Consider the following 6000-nt stretch of genomic DNA (forward strand, 5'->3'; position numbering starts at 1 on the left):
CTCACTTGCTCATGGCAACAAGCAACCAGCCCTGTGTCTCCAACTGGTTCTGGGGGAAGAGGGACCAACCCTGTCACCGCTTGTGCCCACACCAACGAAGCTATGACCAAGCACAACCTGTGCTGAGACGGACTCATTTTGGGATGCCCCAAGCCCGCTATCCTCCTTCAGAACAAGCCTGAAACCTAAGGAGCAGCCCTGACCTCCACTGGTCGGTGGAAGCAGTAAAACCTTGTGCTGGCCACCACCCTGCCCTGGAGCACCAGGACGGGTGAGGGATGCCGCAGCGCTGACCCAAGCCTGGCCTGTGCCAGCAGCCATGGCCAAGGCCTTCCCTCCTGGAGCAATGCAGGAGGCCAAACCCCTGCTGCTCAGAAATGCTCCTTTGCTGCCACGTCCCAGGACTCCATGGGCTGCACACCTTGGCCTGATGTGGTAAGGGAAGATGGAGTTGCTGTATGGACGGGCAACAGCCTGTAGGAATTGCCCAAGGAGACGAGTGGTCCTGACCACAGGGGGCTTTTCCCTGTCACAGGCAGGGCTCAGTCCTTTCACTCTCCTCATGCATCCTCTGTTTCGGGATACAAAATCCCAGAGCAGCTCTGGAGAGCCGGATCACAGAAATCCATGGTGAGGTTTGCTCAAGACCCACTTCTCTTAAAAAGCTGTCATGCTGCATCTCCAAGACAAACATGTTTGGCTTTGGGTTGGCCTGGCAACTGCTTTTTTGCTGGTTCATGAACGAATTGCTTAAGACAGTGTGAATGTTACATAGATACAACCGTGTTTGAACGTAGTGGAGCACGTATCTGCCTCTGAACATCCTCAGTTGGGGATCTCTAGGTGCCAGTGTACCATCCCCAATAAAATAGGCTTCAGGGACCAGAGGATGGCAGGAAGGGCATCAACCCCATTCAGGACATAGAGAATAACTTCATTTACAGAAGGCAAAGCCCAGCTGATGTCCTTCAGTGTGGCTAAGAGCCATCTAAGGCATGATTTGAGTCTGGAGATCACTGTGTCCATAAACCAAGAAAGTCTCAAACATCTCCCCTCCAGCAGTCTATGTCCTGAACACCTATTTTTCTCACTGGATTATTTCTGGTGCCCACCTGGAAGACCCCAGCCTTTCTGGAGGACACATGCCTCATGTAGGAACACGCTGGTGGTGCAGCCCAGGTGCCGTCCAGCTGCAGCAAGTCCTGCATGGGCAGAATTTCCCAGGCTCAACTTCATCCTTTCCTCCCCAACCCTGAATGAGGTGAACTTTGATATTTTCACATCCAGAGCAGCACCGCACATCTCCCTCACGGCTACTGGTGAAACATGCCACGTGTTGAAGCCACACCGAGCAGTATTTGTGCTACTCTGGGGAGCCGTGCAGTGCTGCTTTGCTGCTGGGGCTCTAGCTTCAAGGATTAGTCACTGTAATCATCATAGTAACCTGTGATTAATTCCTCTTTTTCCTATTTGCGCTGTTCTCATGAAGGATGTACGTATTTATACCTGCCAGCCAAAGCCATGGGAAACCTGCATAGCCCAGAGAGAAGGAGGACAGAGCCCTGGAGGTCTTGAACTCTTTAGAAATTGAATAACACACCTAAAAGGAAATAAGGGAAATGAAATGTATGATCGCTCCCACAAATTGCTCTCACTGACTGCACTGGAGAAACAGGGTAAAATTCAGAAGGATTTTCACTGCAGGATCACCCCAGGCACAGTTTCCTCGGGTCTGCACAAGGATCTGGGACTTGAGCAGAGCTTCTTCATCTGGGTAGAGTCAATGGGCCACAGACCACATCAGATCCCTTTTGAAGGCATCACCTTTCACTAACGCTTGTCCTCTTCCACCAGGTGTTTCCATCCCCAGCAGAGACCCTGTACCTGGCTGTCGGCGGCTGTAGGTGCTGTTGGTGTAGCCAATGTTGGCAGTGCTTCTGTGCCAAGAGGAGCCAAGAGCTTTCCTGCAGCAGGAAGGCACACACGGCATGTCACAGCATCCCGGAGGGGAGGTGACCCTCTCCCAGGGGTGAGTCATGCTCTCCTGCGTGTGCAGCCATGACTTTCTGAGCTGGTTCTTCTCTGCCTTGAACCAAGAGGGAGCAAAACACCAATAAATTGGGGCTCTTCAGGCTCGGCTCGGATGCGAATCCAGGCTGGGCTAGTCTCCTGTGCCCACATGGACAGCAGGGACAGGCTGGAGGGCAGCTGATGTGTGCCTGAGCTGGTCCAACTCTGAGTTGTCTTTGCTGCTCCCTTAGCGGCACAATGTCAAACCATCTGATGGGCTCCATAAATGACCCTATAGCACATGTGTCATTGCATGTGGGCGTGCACATTCATGTGTTTGTGTGTGTACGTGGGCAATGTGGAAGCCCATAAATTAATGCACCTTCAGCTTGATCTATTTTTGCACTCTCCAAAACAGAAGAGCCAAATTCCTTCCTGCACCGTGAGTTGGTGGACGCAGCATCTGCTTCTCAGCATGCAACTAAAAGCCATGTGACGATGATTCTCTTTTTAAATGTGTTGATTTTGTGGGAAGAGGGAAGGAATCTCTCCTGGGACATTTTTCCTGGGAGGTGCAGGGGAATTAGACCCAGACCTTACTTTTCTTTTTAAGAGGGAAAGCGTCTAAGTCCTCTATATTGGTGGCTTTTTTCAACCTTCTTGCACATGCAGACACTGGTGGGTGGATGTAGACCTGCCAAAGTGAGGTTTGTCATTCTTGGTAACCTTCCATGGTCACGTACAGGCAAGTATTTCTCAGGAAAAAGTATTTCCCTGGAGTAGACCATGGTTTAGAGACTGAAATTGCTCTACCCTGTGCAGGTGAGCCCTGAATTTTGCATATATTTTTTCAAGCTTCTCCAACTTGGAACCAATGTTGGAGGCTAGAGAGACCCTGGAGACAGGGCTAAAGGCCCGAGCAGAGGCTTTGCCAGGTGCCCGTTCCTATACCGACACATGGGGCAGGCGGCACCATGCCACTCTCGGGACTCCCCAGAGTTGGGGATTGGACGAGTGGGCTGCCCAAGAAACGACTGGCTTCAGGGTCTGCTCCCACCCACGGGGGACAGGGCGCAGAGACTCTCTCCTCCTCACCCATCCACTTCACCATCACGCTGAAACCAGGCTCTGCCCCCGTGCAGGCAGGAGGATGCAACGTGCATCCCTGCAACGGTCCCACCAGCACCAGCCAGCCCTGTGCCCTTCGCTGCCTCCTCTTCCTCTGCTTGGCAGAGACCTTGCCAGACCCGGCTCTGGGGCAGCACACAAGCCTCACACTCTGGGTCCCGAGATGAGCTCGGAGCATCCTCAAGGAGCAGCATCTGGCCCCTGAAGTCTCCCTGTGCCCCCGGCACAGGGGTGGTGGGAGCAGTGAGGTGCCCCAAGCAGCCTGGGTGAGTCATGCACCAGCAACCCGGCAGCAGGTCCCCAGGGCCCCTGGCTGTGCCCCGAGGCTGGCAGCAGCAGGCAGCCCTGCCCCTGCCTCCTCCCTATACTGGAGGTGCAGCACAGCAAGTGCAGCTCGGCGTGAGCCTGTGTCCCTGAGTCATCACACCCCAGCGCTGGACAGGCAGGGATGGACCCTTGAGAAGTACAGATGGGGACACCGAGAGACATGGTACGGCAGGGAGTGCTGTACGTGGGTGCTGAGGGCCCAAGAGACCTCGTCTAGGCAGGATTTAAGCGTGGGGCTCCTCAGTGCGGCTCCAGCAGGCAGGCACCCGGGCACAGGTCAGCTCTGCGGGAGGCTGTATAGGCAAGGATGCTCCGTGGGAGGATCAGCTGGTGTCCTGGGGGAAAGGTGTTTTCTTGCTGTCTCTGGAAGTGAGCAGGGCGCTCCCTTATCCCGGGGCTGCTCTGCTTCTCCCATGTCTTGCTGTCCATGACAGCAACACGAGCAAACAGCAACATGAGCAAAAGGAAGCCCTCGGGGAGGTTTCTCTCATCTTCCAGGTGAAGGGGTCCAGGGGTTTTCGGATCCAGCATGGGCATCACCTCTGTATGCTCTGGCTACGTGTCTTGCACCAGCCCACCATGGTGGCAGGCGCTGCACAGGTGTCACCCCTGCAGCACGGCCCATCTTCCCTCACTGGTGATGGTTTAATGAAGTAAACCCAGTCTCCTCCTCCTCTCCACTGCAGGGTGCTGCAGGAGAGCGGGGACCGGGCTGTGCAGGAGAAGCTCGGGGCAGGCTGCCCTGAGAAGATCCGAGGAGGCCCTGGGGCAAGAGAGGATGGGAGGAATGTTCATGTGGTGGGAATTAAATGAAGATTTGGGGATGGGTGTCCTCAGAGGTGGGACCAGCTGCCACACTTGGGTGAGATTATTCTAACCAGCACCAGAGCAAAGCGACTGGTTCTCCAGTGGGGCTCCCTGGGAGGTGCCCGCAGAGCAAACAGAAGACACACCAGGAGGACCTGCTCCTCGGGCAACACCTCCGGGGCTGAGCGCACTCAGCTTCAACCCCAGCCAGATGAAAGCAAATCCTGGATGGATGCAGCCATCACTGCTGGCTACTGCAGGGAGGCACAGGGACAGCCCCCCTAGCATGCACCCCACGGCTCTGGGGGGCAACAATTCAGTTCTGCCGATCTGCAACACTCACCCACCTCATCCCCCTGCCCACCTCCTCCCAGCTCTCCAAGGGCCTTCAAAACCCATCTTGTTATGGCACCAGCTGGTCAGAAGAATAATCCGTGTTTGGAGGGAAGCCAGGGCAGAATGCAGCTCCAGAGGGGGGGCCTGCCGGAGTGAGCCATGGAAACACGGCAGCATCCTTCTTCCTCAGGAGGGAGCCCAGCAGGGATACCCTGCCCTGGGGTCAGCCCCAGGCTTGGACCTCTTGCTCCTTACGAGCAAGCATCTTCTGCAGGTAAACCTTTGGGGAATCCCTGCCTGAAAGCAGGCTGGCGCAGTGAGGGAGAGCCAGGGAAATCTTGTGCTAGCCGCATTGGTGCCCAGGGAAGGGGGAGGTCTGGGTACCCTGCAGGCTGGTCCTAACTTGGGGGGAGCAGCTCCGGCTGAAAACAGCACCTCAAGGCAGGAACTGACCCACCAAGACCAGGAGCTTCCCGTGGCAGCCTGAGGAGCACCTTGAGCCCCGTGGGAGGGGAGAGCTGAACCCCACAGGGTGCTCCTCCAAGGGCCCCTTGCTCCTATGCAGCATTTTGCCTGCACGAACCCTGCTCTCTCCTTCCAAACACCCACGCTCCGCCGATAGCCCCGCTATAGCACTGATGCCCAGCTACCAGTTATCATTTTCAGTCTGGAATGATATTTTTCAGGGAAGAACAGAGCAGTTTGTTACTAAACCCTGAAGGGAAGGATTGAGCCAGATTTCCCTGATGCTGCCTTGAACCTCCGTGTGTGTGTGTCTGCATGTGTGTGCTCTCTCCCAGCCTATTTCAGCGCAGAGACAATGAATGAAAATAAGGGACGTGCTGTGGCACTGGTCTGTGTCCCCTCTTTAGCCAGGGCACTGGATAAGCTGGATGGGGCCCTGCCTGGGGGTGTGTGGGTGGCTGGTCCAGCTTCAGCCCCCCCCCACACCCGGCTGGGCTGGGAGCAGCCCCTCTCCCCACCCCGAAGGCGAGGAGACCAACCCCTCCAAAAGAAAACCCAGCAAAGCAGAAGAGCCAACCTCCCCCCTCCCCAAAGCTGATCCTGCAGCAGAGAAACAACGGGGCATTTCCCTGCCTTTTCCCTTTCATTTTGCAGCTGGCTGGGCTCTAACCCCCAATGCAGCACCCCAGGGCGCCGGGGGGGGGGGGGGGGTATGGCGCAGCCCCCCATCCCCGGGGCAGGTGACGACTGGGAACAAAGCAGGAACATCAATCCAGGGGGATATTCCCCCCCCCCCCTTCAGATCACCACCCACCCGATCACACCACCAGCCCCGGCCGCACCATCTGCAGCCTGCGCGGGAGGGATTCGCTGCACAACGCGGCGGCTGCCGGAGCCACCCCACCCGCGGGGATTTCACCCACGTAC

This window comes from Haliaeetus leucocephalus, unplaced genomic scaffold, assembly GCF_000737465.1.
Source record: "Haliaeetus leucocephalus isolate CR32 unplaced genomic scaffold, Haliaeetus_leucocephalus-4.0 Scaffold306, whole genome shotgun sequence".
Classification (NCBI taxonomy): domain Eukaryota; kingdom Metazoa; phylum Chordata; class Aves; order Accipitriformes; family Accipitridae; genus Haliaeetus; species Haliaeetus leucocephalus.